Raw genomic sequence first — 18,780 nt, 5'->3', positions numbered from 1 at the left:
GCTCTTGACTCCCAAATGTCACCCTCCCCATCAGCATGAAACCTGAATCCATTGTGCTACTATAACCATGTTGGCCTTGATATCACTATCCCTTCCTTTTGTGCTTGACCTCAAATATGGACTCATTCCCAACCACTCCTGTCTTGACTTTTCTGGTGCAGCTGACACCAGGCAGGGTCTCTTAAGCAAGATTTTACTAACTGGCAACAATAACCATGTGGAGCCGGAATGGGAAATAACATGCAAAAGACTAACCTGGTTGGAGCACCTGGGTGGCTCAGTGTTAAGTGTCTGCCTTCAGCTCAGGTCATGATCTCACAGTTCATAAGTTCAAGCCAACAATGGGCTCTAAGCCCACTTCAGATCCTCTGTCCCCCTCTCTCTGTTCCCTCCCCCACTGGTGTTCTCTCTCTCTCTCTCTCTCTCTCTCTCTTTCTCTCTCCCCCCCCCCCGCCCCGCCCTCTTTCCGTCCCCTCCCCTCTCAAAAATAAATAAACATTAAAAAAGACTAACCTGATTTAGGTAGGATAACTCCTTCCTCAGCCCTGGTCCCCTCTTAGGGGCATTTCCCTGAACAGTCCCCTTGCTTCCCATCTCTAACCAAGAGAGGTCGAATCCTTCCACCAGAATCCCCAAATACCTTTGGGCATATCCAAACCTCAACAACAGATACATTATCTCCAGAGTGACAGGAATGATGTCTGTATATCTGCTGTCTGATTGAGCCAGTATACAAAATAGCATTCTTCTCTTAGAATAACTTTTTGGTATGATCTCAGCAGAAAGAGAAGGTCATCCCCAGTGTCAACCCTAGCAGTGATTGACTACTGTATTTCCTTGATGTTAGAAGTTCCAAAGAGTCATTCCTCCTATAAGGCATTAAGGGTCATCTTGCACACTACCAATTTTATTTCCATCTCTGAGGACCTACCTCTTCCCCTAGACGGCTGACAATGGGAGCATGCAGGTCAGTCAGGGGACACCTCACTCCCCACTGGCTTGGCACTGTCTTGATCAATAGGCAGAATCCACTGGCTTATGGCTCTGACATCACCTACCTCAACCCCCAACTCCGGCATGGTGCCCTCCAGCTCTGCCTTTTAATTCTTACAGCCTCAGCTCTTAAGAAGTCAAATACCTGCTCCCTCTTATTAAACAAGGCAGGGTTGAGAAAGCCTAGCTCATTCTGACCAGCTCTGAACCACAGATAATCTCACTTCATTAAAAACCCCATCAGCTTTATCTCTAAAGTTATTCCAAGAAAAGTGCTAGAGCATTTCATAATTAACATGTGGCAGCAGGTGCTGTGAACAAAGCAGGCACAATTATAATAACTTGAAGTCAATAATTCATAAACGATAATGTATTATTAATCAATTATTGGGGCCTGAACAACATTTAATGAGATTAAGCTGATTGCCGGGCCGAACTCTTGGATACATATTGATTTAATCGGAGTGCTTAATTAAACTATGTAAGTTGCCCACCAAATCATTACATCACAGCTGCCTTCAAAGGCAGACAGTTTCTATTCCACTTTTCTTCCTTGTGAATCAGGAATGGTTTATTGATTGAAAAGAAATTAAGATAAGGATTCTTGGTTTTCATAACAACTTAAGAAACTACCATGTGATCTGGCTATATTTCTTTTTGATTATAAAAATAAATGCTGTCTGCACAAGTGTATTCAGAGTGCAATTTGGTATGTACAAATTCTGTTGTTTTTGTTCTTCCCAAAGAGTTCAGAATCTTAATCAACAGGACCACATTAGATACCTAAACAAAAATAGTTGCTTACACTGTCCCATTTTAAGGATCAGAACACTGAGCCTCCCAAAAATGAAAAACTGCAAAATATTGAGACGAATTGTGATTTACATTCCAATGGCCCCTGAATCCCTTTCCTATCCTAAAGTGTGTCCAACACCTCAAATTAACCTTCAGTCAATTGAAAACCATAGGGGACTATCCATTCTACTTACGGTAGCATCTTCCAGAAGTTTCCAGAAGCATCTTCCAGAAACTGAAAGCTGCTTCCCCCGCAGCTGAAAGCTTGCAAAATCGCCCCTTACAAACACAATGCATACATCCTTGTCTTTTGACTTGCAGGTCCTCCTTTTGCTTGTCACATTGCTAATGATGGGAGTTATTTATGTTGAACATGGAACAAAATGTTTTTTGCTCAGTGTTCCAGCACAATGATCCTGCCTGAGGGGAGACAGTGACGGCTCTGTTGAAGCATCCTGGGGTCCAGGGAGCCCTGCTGGTCTTTCTAATTAGGGCTTTACCCTGTCAGTTTCGTAAATAGCCACTTCCAACCCAGATGCACATCACTACGTGTTGAGGATGCCCTCGCCCTGTACAAATCTGGGATGTCAAAATCCACAGCTGCCACCTGGACTCATCGTTCAATGAGCCACAGAAAACCAGCTGCAGGGAAGGTACACAGAACACTGGGGCACCACTGATTCCCTCTGAGTTGCGGCATGCGAACTCTTAATGCCCTCATCTGTTGCTGGGGAGAGGCAACAGTGCACACACCAGCTTGAGGGGAGAACTCTATCACAAGATCATTACCAAGGTAGCTACGAGCATACATTTTAATTATCACATTTTGGGCAGTTAACATGCCCACTGGTTCAGCCATGCTGCTGAACGTCTCCTGTGACTAGAAACAGTAGCGTGATCTCCCAGCTACGGCCTCAAGATTCCACACACATTTGTCTTGCCAAACTCCTTCCTTTTTTACAACTTTGTTTGGGAAAATGTGTATATGGTAAACCACCACAAACAAATTGGAAAATGTATCAAAGGCATCTGTTTGCCTCCACTAAACCCAGTCCCAGGCTTGTTCGGTGTGACGGTTTTGTTTTGGAGTGAGAGGGAGTTCCTGCTATTGTATTTACTCATCACTCACCTCTACCACAGAGGAATGAAGGATCCCAGGAGGTTTGTGAACATTAATGACAGAAGAATGGCCAGGATCCATCTCCAGGTTCTCCTGCCTCTCTCTATCCTGGCTTTAAGTCAATTTATTTTTGAGACAGAGAGTGAGAGAGAACCCTAAGCATGCTTTGCACTGCCAGCGTGGACCCCGATGGGGAGCTTGAACCCACAAACCACAAGATCATAACCTGAGGCAAAGTCGGACACTTAACTGATTGATTCACCCAGGTGCCTTTCTCTATTCTGGCTTTTTGAGAGCATGGGGAACACAGACCAGCTATGCTGAGAATCCTTCACTGTCCTGATTACATTAAGCGCCCCTGCCCTGCAAGTTACAATGTAGATATTTCCCCCAGTTCACCATGGGGACCAGAAGAATCTCTACCAGTTGCAAGAGGACAAAAATTTCCTCCCACAGCTGGAGTTACCTCAAGCAAGCCTCACAGGGTAGAACTACAGGGAGTGATTAAATGCAATGTCCTTTTGAGGTGGATGCAGGTGACTGAAACCAGATAGAGGTGCCTCTAGGTAAATCAGTCATCTTAAAGGCAACAAAACCAAATGGTCTTCTGATGACATTCATGATGTCAAAGAAAACAGAAAGCACTGGAGAAAACCTGGTCCCTTTGTTGGATTCTATATTCAGAAATTCCAAAATACTGCTTCACTAAAATTCTGACTTTGTGCTAGGAGGAAAAAAAAAAAGTATCCCAAGAGTCAGAAAAGAAAGAATATTCTTTCAGCAGCAGTAACGTCAATGCTAAATATAGCATAGCAGATCCGCTATTTCAGATTCACAAACAGACTTTCAAATTCATATTATCCGTTATAGTAAACAAAAAAAGACTTTCATTTTCCCTTCTAATAGAAAGAAGTGGCACGTAAAGTGAAAGATCAAGGAGTGAGAACCTCCATTTCCAGCAGAATAATAGCCTAAATATTCTGAACAATCCTCTGAATGAAACAACCAAAGTGCTAAAATATTTGTTTCAAAAATCATTTTGAATGCATTGCTGAGCCTCTCAGAAAAGAAGTCTGTAGATGCCAAAAACAAAGTGAGACCAAAAATAAATAAATAAATAAATGAATAAAATAAAATAAGATAAAATAAAATAAAACAAAACAAAACAAAGAAACCTTGTAAGATCAGCAAACATCAAAGCATATTTTCTCCTGGAGGGGTTCTACCAAGCCCTGGAGACCTTGAGCTTCTGCTTTGAAGGCTGCAGGAGACCCGAGGAAGTGAAACACAGGGCTCACTCATGGTGGGGCATCCCCAAAGGTCTTCATTCTCAATTCACAGAAAGGGAGAGCAAGAACAACATTTTATCCCAAGTTCTCCCTATGAATATACACCTACAAGCAAATCTTCACATCCATTTGAATGTATGATTCATATCCGTTTGTGGCCCCCCAAATCTGAGGCAAGGGATACAGACATCTCACGTGCTAGCATCCTCAAATGACAAACAGAAGCAAATATGAATGCTTTCTTAAATTAAGCGGCCTCAATTCCGTCCTTGAATATTTTCCACAGATAAAATTCCACGTACAATGAGTGACTTACTGTAAAAAAAATCACAAAGCAAACCAGGAAACAAAGCCCTGTGAGTGAGAGGCAACAGAAAGGAGAATCAGAAGAGCAAAGACTGGAGATTAATTTATGGAAATCATAGGACATAACTAAGCTGAACATCTCAAAACATGAAATCAATTTGAGATATGAGCAAGGAATAAGGCCATAAAAGCAGAAATACTGATGTGGAAATAAAATTTCTAGAAGTGAAAAATCTCATAATTGAGACTAAAAAGTCAGAGAGGAGGATGTTAAGTGGAGAGCCCAAGGGTGAGGAAACCCACTAACAGAAAAATAATAGACTGTTTTAAACAACCTTCTCAAGAAAACATGTGGAAAGCCACTGGAGAATGATCCTTCCACCCTATCCATACAAACAAAGGTTTTAAAAGTGCTCAACAATCCATTTATTATAACTTTCCTTGAGCCTATCAGAAGTCAAAGTCATAAAGCAGACAAATGAAGTGAATTCCAGAGTGGTAAGTCCCCTGCAAGGATAGACACACAAAGTTTTTACCTTTGTTGGAGCACAAGAGGAAGAAAGCAGCTGCTACATTAGAAGTAAAATGTTAAATTCCTGAAAGCCCTGTGTAGGATAGCTATTGAGTAGAATCAATCGTACACAAGAGGAGTTCACCCTTACTTGCAAACTCTTCTCTTTGGATCAGTTGTAGAGTAGGAGAATAAGAAAAGTGCCCCCTGCACCGCCCCCCCCCCCCCCAACACAGATGCACAGTGGAATAGGCCAGTTGAAGGTCAGTTGCTGCTGATGGACAGGGTAAAATACCACCTGCTTCTTTGGACCCTCTGCTACAAAGTAAGACCTTAAATTGCTGTGGGTGGACCAGCAGACCCTCTCACCCTCAGGACTCAGTACTCAGTGCTTCTGAGATGGGGGGAGGTGCAAAAGTTGTCTGCCCCTGGGGGCAGAAACAGAATGTGGAGCCTAGGTTCTCTGTGATGCAGACAAGCTGGTGAGGGCTCAGGGTGGGGCAGGAACACTGAGCATTGCCCTTGCCCCTGCCCCTCCCCCTGCCTTGTAGGCTCTCAGCTAATTACAGGACAACACCAACCACCACTGGAAGAAATGGAAGCCAGCCGCACACACTAAGAGTAATAAGAACAAACCCACTCCTGATCAGATCCACGGCACTCCACATTGACAGAAGGAGGCAGATCCATTACTGAATGTAAATAGTATGGATCTCATTCTCTACTATTCTTCCAAACCTATTGAATTCCTAACATTCAATAAACAAACAAACAAACAAAACCACTATCAGGAAATAAGCAGAAATAGGCTCAGAGAAGATTTAAATGCTAAAATTATTAAATAGGGACTTGCAAAGAAATATGATTAATATGTTAAAGGCTATCATGCAAAAGAAGGAAAATGTGAATGACCAGATGGGGAATTTTAGCCAGGAGAAGGAAACTGTAAAAAAAAAAAAAAAGACTCAAGAGGAAATTCTATACATTTTTTTAAATTATATCAGACATGAATTCTCTTGGTGGGCATATCAGAAGACTGGACAAATAATGAAATAATCAGGGAGTTTAAAGAACAATGTATAAAATTACACAAATCTAAACAAGCAAGGCGGAAAGAAAGAAAGAAAGAAAGAAAGAAAGAAAGAAAGAAAGAAAGAACAGAATAAATCATTCAAGAACTGTGGGACAACAATACAAAAGGGTCTCACATATATATAATGGGGTTTCCAGCATGGGAAGAGAGAATGAGGCAGAATACATATTTGAAGAGATAAAGACTGAAATTTTTCAAAACTTAATGAAAAATACATCACAGACATAGGTAGCTCAGAGAAGTTTGAAATGATATGTGAATAATAGATACATACATATATACATCACAACTACATAAGTTATAGTCAAACTGATGGAAACCAAAGATAATGAGAAAATCTTGAGGGCAACCAGAAAAAAAGTAAAACATTGAAGAGGGAGACACAAAGATAAGAATTATACCATAGCTCCTGCCAGCCAACTATGCAGCCAGAAGACATTAGAGCAACATCTTTAATATACTGAAAGGAAAACAAAACAAAAAAAAACCTGTCAACCTAGAATTCCATACTCAGAAAAAAAAATTCAAAATAAAGGGAAATATAAAGACTTTTCTCATAAAAATAAAAGCTCAGAGAGTTATTGCCTGCCGTTATGCCAGTAATGCGAGAAGTATTAAAGTTCTTCAGAAAGGAAAAATTGCAGGTGAAAAATTGGATCTAAAATAAATAAAGTAGACCCAAAAGGGTGAAAATAAAAGAGATAATATCTGTTAGTTTCTTATGACTGCTATACCAAATTACCACAAACTTCGTGGCTTCAAATACCACCACAAACTATTTCTCTTATGTAGTTCTGAAGTCCAGAAGTATGGGTTCATTGAGCCAAAGCCAGCGATGTGCCAGGATGATGCTCCTACAGGAGGCTCTAGCAAGGAATCCATTTCCTTGTCTTTTCTAGCATCTAGAGATTCAGTCCTTGCATACCTGAGACCATGAACCTTTCCCCCATCTTCAAAGATGTAGCATCTTCTTTTTGTGCCTCTGTTTCTGCCCCATGACCTCTCTATTCACAATCTCCTTCGGCCCCTCACTTATAAATGTGCTTATGATGACATTTAGGCCCCATCCAAATAATCCAGTATAGTCTCTTCATCTAGAGACCCTTAACTTAATAATAACTGCAAAATCTTTACCATGTAAGGTATCATTCACAGGTTGCTGGGATTAGGATATGAATATATCCTAATATATGGGGGGGGGGGGGGGAGCATAGTCAGATTACCACAATATAAAAACACTTCCCACCTCATTTTATGAAGCCAGCATTATCCGAATACCAAAACCATACAATGATATTTAAAGAAAAAGAAACTATACAGATCAATATTCCTCATAAGTGTGGGGCAAATATTATCCCAAACAAATGGAATTTTTATCAAAAAAGAGTACACTTATCTTGATGAGCACTGAGTAGTATACGGAACTGTTGAATCACTGGATTGTACACCTGAAACTAATATAACACTGTATGTTAACAATATTGGAATTAAAATAAAAAATGAAATAAAATAAAAATGCAAGTTTGGGTCAACAATTGAAAATCAAACAATATTCACCACATGAGCAGGTTAAAAACAAAAAATAATATGACCATTTTTGACAATTCTCGGCTTACTAAAATTGTAATTCAACTTTCTCAAGGATATCTATTTAAAAAACCTACAAATAATACCATACTTAATGGTAAAAGACTAGTTTCCCTCTACATCACAAGAACAAGTTATACTACCTCTTATCACCACTTCTATTAAATATTATATTGGAGTTCCTAGGCAATATTATAAGGCAAAAAAAAATTTTAAAATATAAAATAAACAAAAAGTAATAAAATTATTTATTCACAGTCAACAGGCATGTCCTGTATGCTAAAAATTTAAAAAGAAAAAAAAAACTATGCAAAAAGCTATTGGAAGTAAAAACGGTAGCAAAGTCACATGAATCAAAGTTGATACACAAAAAATCAACTGTATTTTCATATACTACCAATAAAAAATGAATTTTTTTGCCATAACCTCACAGGTGAAATGGGAGGTACATCTAAAAAATATATAGGGGCTCCCGGGTGGCTCAGTCAGTTAAAAGCATCCGACTTCGGCTCAGGTCATGATCTTGTGGTTGTTGAGTTTGAGCCCGGGGTTGGGCTCTGTGCTGACAACTCAGAGCCTGGAGCCTGCTTCGGATTCTATGTCTCCCTCTCTCTCTGCCCCTCTCCCACTTATTCTCTCTCTCTCTCTCTCTCTCTCTCTCTCTCAAAAATAAACATTTAAAAAATTTAAAAATAAATTAAAAAATAATAAAAAAATATGTAAGAAGTTTATACTAAACACTGTATAACACTTAAAGAAATTAAAGAAGGCCTAAATAAACGGAGAGGCATATCATGTTCACGTGCAGAAAAAACACAATATTGTTAAGATTTCAATTCTTCTCAAATTTCAAAATCTCAGTAGCCTTTCTTAAAAAGGAAAAGAAAAAGAAGAATCTTAGTTCTTGATCTACGCTTCATGATATAGACTAAGATCAACTTGATATATACTTAAATGTAAAACTTAAAACTATTTTAAAACCTTAGAACAAAAATTTTGTGATCTTGTTTTAGGCAAAGGTTTCTTAAGCTCAGCACTATTAACATTTTGAGGTGGATTGGGGGGGGCTGTCTGTGCATTGTAGGGTGTTCAGTAGCATATCTGGCCTCTACACTCTAGATGACAGTAGAAATCCTTCCAGTTGTGACCATTGTGACAATCAAAAATGTCTCTAGACCAATTTTCTCCTGAGGAGCAAAAATATATTCCCAGTCAATAACCACTAATTCAAGTAAATATGTCTTATCTAGAATACATAAATCACTAACCCTAAGCATAAACAAAACCAAAAACAAAGCAAAACAAAAAAACAGTATTTTAAAAATCTCTACTCTTTAGGAGACACTTTTAAGAAAATGAAAATCAAGTCACAGATTGGATAAAAATATTTGCAAAGCACATATCTGATGAAGAATTTGTATCCAAAATAAATAATCGAACTCAATAGTAAGAAAAAATATTTGAAGAGACATTTCAATATCATTGATCACAAAGGAAACACAAAGTCAACTATCATGAAATACTATTTCATACCTATTAGACTGGAAAAAATTTAAAAATAAAAATGCGAAGTACTAGCAAGGATACTAAGCAACTGAAATTCTCATACGATGTTGGTAGGAATGCAATACTTTGGAAGAACAACCACTTTGTAAAATTATGGGGCAGCTTGTTAGAAATTTAAACATACACTTAATTTCTTTACCCAATATAAATGAAAATATATATCCACAGAAATACCTGTATATGTGAATAGTAACTCTATTCGTAATAACAAGTCTGGAAACAGCCCACATGTCTACCAACTGAATAGATAAATGAACCATGGCCCATCCACTCAACAAAATAATACTCAGCACTAAAAAGGAATAAGCTACTGATACATGCAAACAATATGAATGAATCTCATGAGCATTATGTTAAGTGAAAGAAGACAGGACAAAAGACCACATATTCCATCTATATGGCATTCTGAAAAAAGGCAAAATCATAGGAAGAGAAATCAGTTCAGTAGTTAAGGCTACCTTTGCGTACCCCAAGAAACAGGAAAGAAGTAACTTCTCAAGGGAGGTTAAAGGCCCTACATTATGGGTGATAACAAGAACAGATGCAGGGATTCCACTTATTTCTTCAATAAATATTTAGTGTGCACCTGTTTTGTGCAGGGACTCTTGGTTCGTAGAGATACCATGGTGACAAAATACAGCAAACAGTCTGTGTTCTCATGGAGCCAACAGGGAGGGCCATGAAGAAAACAGACAGGGTCATGTGATAAAGAGGCTCTGGATGGAGGAATAACTCTCAATATGGTGATCCAAGAAGGCAGATGATATATAATAAGAAGAAATCGACCATGTCAAGCTATGGAGAAAAGGGAACAGCAAATGCAGAGGCTCAGGGGAGTGTAGTTAGCTCACTGTTTTCAAGGAATAGAAAGATTATTCTGGTTGGAGGATACTGAGTGACAAAGGAGTAAGATATAGGTGAGAAAGGTATGCAGTCTGGCAGAGGCAATAAAATTTCAATTTCACTAAAACTACAAAGGTTATTAAGGTTCACATGACCACATATGGATTCATACATTTGGAGAAATCTAGAACATATGAATTGTAGCATAAACAATTACTTTTACATATAGGGAATTGCATCTTGAAGGTAAAGGATCTTCTCTCATTATTGCACAGTCGAAAGAGGTGGCAGATTATGAAGCTTAAGATTCATGGGCCACCTGGGTGGCTCAGTCAGTTGAGCGTCAGACTTCAGTTCAGGTCATGATCTCGCAGTTTGAGTTCGAGGCCCACATTGGGCTCTGTGCTGACATCTCAGAGCCTGGAGCCTGCTTCGGATTCTGTGTCTCCCTCTCCCTCTGCCCCTCCCCCACTCATGCTCCTGCTCTCTCTCTCTCTCTCTCTCTCTCTCTCTTTCTCAAAAATAAATAAACATTTTAAAAAAAGATTCAGACAGGGGATAAATTGGAGCTCTAGCTCTTACTAATCACATGTCTTTCCAGGGCCTCAATTTTATCATCTAATAATGGAGATAATAAATACAATTCTGTTTTTTTCTTTACCTTGCAGAGCTGTTATATGGAACAATTAATCATATGGAAATACTCTGTAAAGAGTTAATTCCCTTAGCAGATATAAATTATTATACCTCATGAACATACTTCTAGAATAGAATGTTCTGTGATAGATTATGATTGATTCTGATACAATATATTACATGTTTCTGCTACAGTAACCACATATAGTCAACTTTTAGTATCCTTGCTAATTGAGAAAATTTTTCAGGTAATACAAAATTTGTTTTATTTCCTTCTGAAATAGATTATATTTTATAGCATATTGGCTTTATAATTATATTTATCCTGAGTTCTTACATAATTTGCAGGCTTCTGAAAATGAACATTTCCAAAACTGAACTCATTACCCCTCCACAGCAGCCTTGTTCTCTCATATATGCCTTTGTTGGCATTATACTGTTCACCTATCACCCAAAGTAGAAATACTTCAACTCTGTGACCTTTATCCCTACTTCCAACCAACCACCAAGGCCTCTCAATTCTTAGACATCTCTTGTAAATTTAGACCCTTCCACATTTCCATAGACCTCTTCCTTGGAAACCACATCACCTGTTGGAAGATTAACAATTGCTATTATTTCTGGAGTACCCATGTGCCAGGCACTGTTCTAAGCCCTTTAAAATCTTTGGATTGCCCCAGGAAGAAGGTACTGGTTATGACTCACAATTTATAAATGGAGAAACCAAGGCACAGAATATTTAAGCACCCTTCCCAAGGTCAAGCTGATACATGGCAGAACCAAGATTACCGCCCCCCCCCCCCCCCCCCCACACACACAGTGAGTCTGATTCTAGTCTAAATGCATGAAACCTCTTCTGTGTCAAGTTCTAGGTCACCTAACTTCCCCTCACCCTGGACTTCAGCTCCACATGACTGCCACAAAACTTTCTTCCAAAACAAGTCTGATCTTGTCATTTCTTCGCATTTAATAACATCCTATGAGCCCATTATTGCCTTCAGGAGACACTTCCTAACATGAAAAATAAGGGCCTTAACCACTTAGCCCAAATCACCTTTCTCATCTATCATCAGATCCCATAATCAACCTACAGTCCTGTAGTCCTGGTGCCCTGAGATTTCCATAGCATTAGGTCCAGGCCCCCCAGCCTCTGCAAATGCTGTTTTTCTACTGGAGAAGATACTCCCCTATTTCTCTGCATGTGCCAGTCTGACTTCAAGATATAGATCAAATAGCACTCAAAATCAGTTTTATCACTATACAGTGGGCATAATTATTCTCTTCCTCAACTCCCAAGGGAACTATGAGGACCAAGTGATATTAAGTAAAAACTTTGTAAGACCAAAGGACTTATGTGGTAGGGAATAAGCAAAGCTATTCAACTATAAGGTTTTACAGTCTTCCCCACTCCCTCCAACTGGCCTTGGAAGGAGGAAGATTCATTCATAGTCTTCCTTTTTGTGGACTGATGAGGCAAACATGGGAAGCCTAAAAGAGATATTCAACCAGTCAAAATGCCATAGAGTTTTGAGGGTTTGTACTGAAAAAGGAGGGGTTACCTACTATTTATGTATGTGCAGACTGATAACAGTCAGAAAGATGAGGACAACTTGTGGATGGTTTGGATGTGTTTTATATATTCCCTGTCATGCCTTCTTAAGAGAGATACAAATAGTTCTTCAAATGGTTTGGGGTTTCCTTTTTTTTTTTTTTTTTTTTAAAGAAAAGCACTATGTGTGAGCCCTGGGAAGCTGTGGTGGTGGAGTGAGATCACCTCACATCCAGAGCCATACAAAGGTTACACTCTGCCCTTTTAGGGTATGATAAATGCAGGGTGGAGGGGTCTCCAATTGCAAGTTTTTATTTTATTTTGTTTTGCAATTCCAATTATTTAATTTTGAGAAAGAGAGCAGAGGCACTCGAGTAGGGGAGGGGCAGAGAGAGAGGGAGAGAGAATCCATGCTGTCAGCCCAGAGCCCGATGCGGCACTCGATCCCACGAACCATTGAGATCATGACCTGAGCTGAAATCAAGAGTCAGATGCTTAACCAACTGAGCCACCCAGGCGCCACTTTAGGTTTCTGGCTGAGGTTTCTGTGAAAGCCATGTCACTATAAGACCACCATGCAGATGGGATTTAAATAGCTCCCCCCTGTGGGTGTAAGTCCCCCTTTGATCCCACCACACAGGCAAATGGTCTCTTGTCTCTGCTTGCAATGCACTTTGTTTATCCCTCTGTTCTGGTATACCTTGCTGTATCACAATGTCCTGTTAACATGACTTCCACATACACACACATACCTTCCCTGGAGAATGCGAGTGCCTCAACAAGGATTAAATAATATTTACCTTCATATTCCTAATATCTTCCATGCTTCCTAGCCCTGGTTGCCTGGAGAGATACAAATCCCAGGACAAGGAAAAGGCACAGCTCACTTTCTCCAATTCTAATTCCTCTTATTAAAAGTGTCCACAGAGAGAAGTCTTTATGTCCTTGTAGCCCCTTTGTTAGTTCTAATATTCGTCAGAAGTCCACGCTTTACAGAAAAGGAAAATAAGAGGTTTTCACCAGGTGACAAGGGGTCTGAGGTCTAGGGCCACCTCAGCCAGCGAGGGTCTCTAGACAGGTCCGGCCATGCCCCGAGCTTCAGTTCCTCAACTGAGGAATTGGGGCTCGATGATCTTTATGGATTTTTAAGCTCTAAAATTCAGGGCTCCCTTAGTAATACTGGGCCCTACATGCCTCTGGCAGGGGGCCGCGATGGGGGTGGAGGCCAAAAGTAAACAAATAAACAGAAAACTCTAGAAGTGAGAGGTGCTCACTTCACTAGAGTTTCTGTTTTCTTTGGACCACTTCTGTCGCTTCTGGATCTCCTCAGCAGAAAGCTCTGCTCTTCATTCCTGATCAGGTGTCTCCAGGACAGACAAAGGCAAAACGATTTGCAAAGAAGCCAAAAGGGGAATTCTGTAACTGTGTATTTTTCCACTCCGTTCTAATTTAAAACCACTTACAAGTGACAACTCCCAACCTGAGGCAGGTGCCTCCTGGTAGCTCATTATACCCTGGGGACCCCATGTAAATCTTTTTTTCTGAGAACAGCTATTGTCTTCCAAGGAAAAGCTTTTAGCATAATGGCAGGCTGAATAGAACATTGCTTTTGTGAGAATATTTTTAAGAAAAAGAAAAAGAGAAAGGTATTCTTTAGTAACTACAAATGTAGCTTCCTGCCTCCCCCACCTCAGGCCTCCTGGAAAGAACTGTGTGTGAGCCCCTGTGGTAGAGTGATGTCACCTCACCTCCCGAGACATACAAAGGTTACGCTCTGCTCTTTTAGGGTATGATAAATGCAGGGTGGAGGTGTCTCCAATTGCAAAAATAGCAGGTCCACCCCCTCCCATCCACCTTTGTTGTCTCCTGACTTCTCACAAGTCAGTGAGTCAGGCGGTGACAAGTCACTTCAAGAATGAGAGTTTCTAATAAGAGAACGGCATTTTCCCTCAGAAGATGCCCACAAATGAATTCCTCCTCTCAGGTAACTCTTGAGAACAGTCAAGACAATATTGTTACAGGGGGAAATATGTCCAAAGGGAGAAAAATAATTGGCAATAAAGCCCCGAAAAAAAAAATGAACCATCCATCACAGAGATGTAGTCCCCCAAACTAAAAAGGGACCCAAGTTCCTCAGGACTGAAATGGGGATTTAGATTATGAGGTTATGGGGGACGTGTGGAGAAAATCGAAGTCAACAAAATGGCGGTGGGCTTTAATAAGCAGCATGTCCTGTCTGTGTGCCTTTCTGGGGAATATCCCAGGGAAGGGCAGATCCCTAAGGAGGGGGCCACCCTGGAACTCTGGGCTAGAGGCCTGGGGTCTCTTCGCTGAGCCACCACTTACCACCCTGGTGGGTGCAAGCTGGTTATTTACCTTTAGTGAGTCTTAACTTTGCTGTCTGCAATATGGGGAGAATGACAAGAGTCTGTGAGAGCACACTTAGCCCTTCTGCAAGAAGCAGAAAGGAGGCCTGGTTTAGGGGGATGGCTGAGCCTCAGAGACCCCAGAACCATTCTCCTCTCTGGGCTTCTCGCCCTCATCCACTGGGGTTTGAGTAAACAATGACCTTCAGTTCATGGGGTGCCTGGGTGGCTCAGTCGGTTACACGTCTGACTCTTAGTCATGATCTCACAGTTCGTGAGTTCAAGCCCCACATCGGGCTCTGCGCCTCTCTCTCTGCCCCTCCCCCATTTGTGCACACATTCATTCTCTTTCTCTCTCTCTCTCAAAATAAACATTAAAAAAACAAATGACCTTCAGTTCAAATCCAAAAAGCAAACAACACACACACACACACACACACACACACACACACACACCCCATCCTTGATAAGCACATAAACTTAAGAAAATATGAGTTCTCAACTCTCTACTTAGAAGTTGCATATTCCGAGCATCTACTAAAGTACCTATTAACATGTAACGTAATAAGGATTTAACCATGCAAAGTATAATCATGCCAGAACACCATTAGCCAATGGAGCCTAGTCCCAGAAAGCACTAGAAACGACTTCCTGGATCAACCTTGCCTTCCAAACCTATCCCCAGACCTGCTCAGGTGATGCCTTCTGCTCCAAACTGATGGAGCCCCCACTCCATTCTCCTGGACACTGTTCACTCCTCACTCACACTCTGCTCTCCAAATCCCAAAGGTCTGGGGTTCCTTTGACATCTGGAATCCTTCCAGTCAGGAAGGGCCTGGACCTGCTAATTCCCAGATACCTCATCCACCAGGAGCCTAAAGCTAGAATGAGCTGTATGTCCTTTTGTAATGGCTCCTTTGATCGTCAGTTTCTCATCAAGCCTGTCTCCTCCGTAATGATTTCAGGGACAATCTCTCAGAGAACGACCCTGCTCATTGTCCCACTGAAAAGGGCAGACAGTAACTTTGCTCTTGGAGCTCTGCCAGCATTTTGGCTCTGAGGGCTCAGATCTCAAAGTGTAAAGTGAGTCTCTCTGAGGACCACTGTCAGCACCCATCCTCAATTCTCCAGACACCTGTAAAAGATCCACCAGGGAAACTGGGCTACCACTAAGCTGAAAATATAGTTATCAAGAAAATAAGGCTAATTATATCCAGGAAAATACCTTTTTATTTATTTCTAAAAATTTTTTTAATGTTTTTATATATTTTTGAGAGAGAGAGAGAGAGAGAGAGAGAGACAGAACATGAGTGGGGGGAAAGGGCAGAGAGAGAGAGACAGACAGAATCTGAAGTAGGCTCCAGGCTCTGGGCTGTCAGCACAGAGCCCAACGTGGGACTCGAACTGATGAACGCGAGATCATGACCTGAGCTGAAGTTGGATGCTTAACTGACTGAGCCACCCAGGTGCCCCTATTTTTTAAAATTTTTTAATGTTTATTTATTTTTGAGAGACAGAGAGAGCACAGCAGGGGAGGGGCAGGGAGAGAGGAAGACAGAATCCAAAGCAGGCTCCAGGCTCCGAGCTGTCAGCACAGAGCCCAACATGGGGCTCAAACCCATAAACCATGAGCTCATCACCTGGGCTGAAGTCGGGCACTTAACTGACTGAGCCACCCAGGAGCCCTGGAAAATATCTTTTTTAAAAAAATGCTTTCGAAATATACATTAAATCACATTATCCTTCTAGGAGACTCTCTGGAGCCCAGACCCCTGGAAGGAGCAAAAGTAATCAATAAATTGTCCTTGATAATCTCTAGTCCGGGACTTTTGGACCAGGGAACCAGTCTCAAGCAAGGGACCTACCTTCTCCCTGGGCCCCAGAGCCATGCTGTTACGTCTTAGGTTTCTGAAAGAAGACCAAAGCGATAACCCTACACGGAGGAAAGAACATGTTCCGGTGCACAAAATACCTCCTTATGAGGAGTGAGGGTCAGCCACTGCACTAGAAACTGGCCAAATCCCAGCTAGATACTCTGAAACTGGCCTGGCCCCGGGGAGGGAGGAAGAGGGTAAGACCACTCAAATTCACCTGGATGGAGGCCTGCAGGCAGGAGAGCCTTGAGCTCCTTTGCTATTTTCTCATTCTAAAACAATGCATCACATTTTGTGGTTGAAAGGAAGTTAAGTGGTTTTATTACTGATTTACAGACATGGTTAATTGCAATTTAGAGGGTAGGTGGTATTTATATTGTGCTGGATATTTCCTTTCTCAGAAACACAACATGGCATGTATCTGTATATACGTATCGCAACCTGCTGAGAAAATTGCTTCTTCTGCAGCCCAGAATCCGTAGCCCATAGTCTGAGACTATTCCCAGCACTGCAGCCCAGCCACGCAATCTCCACTCTGTACGGGGATCTGAGGAGTCTGAATCTTCTCCCCCCAGCCCCACCCCCGCCTTCCTGCCACAGCATCTAAAACATCCACCATGGAAAGGCTTACACTGAGTTGAGAAAGGAAAATGAAATTCACCGTGAGCCGGAAGAGGGTAATACATCTAGTTGTGGTCCACTCAGTGTGACTTGCTTTAACAACTAAGCTGGCTTCTAATAATGTGAGGACACAAGACAGCGAGGAGGGAAAGTTCTGGTTTTGAGTGGAACCTGAATGTAATGCTGAACACCTGCTTGAATGACAGTGTTCGGACATCTGTTGGGTGTATGGACTCTGCAATCAGAGTAACAGAATCCGAAACCTGGCACCACCATGGACCAGGGTAGTTAACTCCCCTTAGCCCCATTTACCTCATCTGTAAAATGGATGACTTCAACCACCATCACAAAAGATACCAACCAGCTGCATCGTCCATACAAATAAGACTCCATACGGGCACCTGGGTGGCTCAGCTGGTTAAACTTTCGACTTTGGCTCCGGTCATGATCTCGCGGTTCGTGAGTTCAAGCCCCACCCACATCAGGCTCTGTGCTGACAGCTCAGAGCCTGGAGCCTACTTCGGATTCTGTGTCTCCCTCTCTCTCTGACCCTCCCCCCCACCTCTCAAAAATGAATAAACTTCAAAAAAAATTTTTTAAGAAAAATAAAAAGATAAAGACTCTGCACTACCAAAGTAGGTTACAACTCATCTTGCATGACTTGGCAACAGAAGATGCTAGCATGATCAGGACACTAGCTTCTGTCACATTTTTGCTGATGACCTCAGATTAGTCCCAGGACTGGCTCCAGAATTTGCAGGGCCCGCAAAATGAAAATGCAGACCCCCATGTTCAAAACCTTTTAAAGACGTGAAACGAAGTCCATGGCCCTTCTAAGCATGGGCTCTGAGCGACTGTGCAGCTGGCACACCTATGAAGAACAGCTCTCATTAGTCTTTTCTCATCGAGCACAGCCCTGGCTTCCTCAGGGTCCAGCTCGAGGACTGTCACTTGCAAGTCTATCGTGTCAAAAGGAAAGTGAACAGCATGTTTTCCACCATCACATGGGTCTTCCCCATGCCTGCCTGGGCTACCTCTTGAGATGAACAACAGCTGACATATCCGCACATGTTGAAGAGAGAAAACTGTAATGACACACGAGAGAATGCACTTAGGATCTCTAATCTTACGCCGCAGACAGAAACCAGCCTCCTTTGATTCATATAAAGGTGCTTAAAGGTGCTTTAAGATTTCTTTTTTTTTTTTTAACTATTTCAGAGTGTCAAATTATTCAGGGACCTTTGCCGTGTCTCCAGTCCTCTCCTTAAAGCAGGAATGATCTTTCTAGTTATGACACCAACCAAAGCACCTGTGTCAGCATATGAAAAACTGAGAGAGCAGAGGCAATCCATCCCATAATCGGACATTTGGTCCTGCCCAGCTCCTATTTAGAAACTGACACTTCAGAACACAGGCTCACATAAATCCACTTTCTTACATAAATTATTGTTTGGCCAAGGTTGCACTAGAAAAACTGCCGTCTCTAACTTCCAAGAACGGCTCACATGCGAGTGGAGGACTCCGTGACTGTTACAGAAACTGCTCTTAAATTCATAAAACACGTAACAGAAGTTTTTGGAAAATCCCTTATTATTCATGAAAGCCTTTTAGGGCTTCATTAATTCAGATGG

The 18,780-nt window shown here is 41.4% G+C and overlaps 1 protein-coding gene across 2 annotated transcripts in view; it reads right to left on the bottom strand.

Annotated features, from left to right (window-relative positions):
• The window catches only part of AGBL1 (AGBL carboxypeptidase 1), an 862,602-nt gene that overhangs the window by 639,810 nt on the left and 204,012 nt on the right, over positions 1 to 18,780 (bottom strand). The window lies entirely within an intron of this gene.

The sequence above is a fragment of the Puma concolor genome, chromosome B3, assembly GCF_028749965.1.
Source record: "Puma concolor isolate L17-30 chromosome B3, mPumCon1.1.hap2, whole genome shotgun sequence".
NCBI lineage: Eukaryota > Metazoa > Chordata > Mammalia > Carnivora > Felidae > Puma > Puma concolor.
The sequence above is the reverse complement of the archived record's forward strand: the minus strand, read 5'-3'. Positions and strand labels throughout refer to the sequence as shown.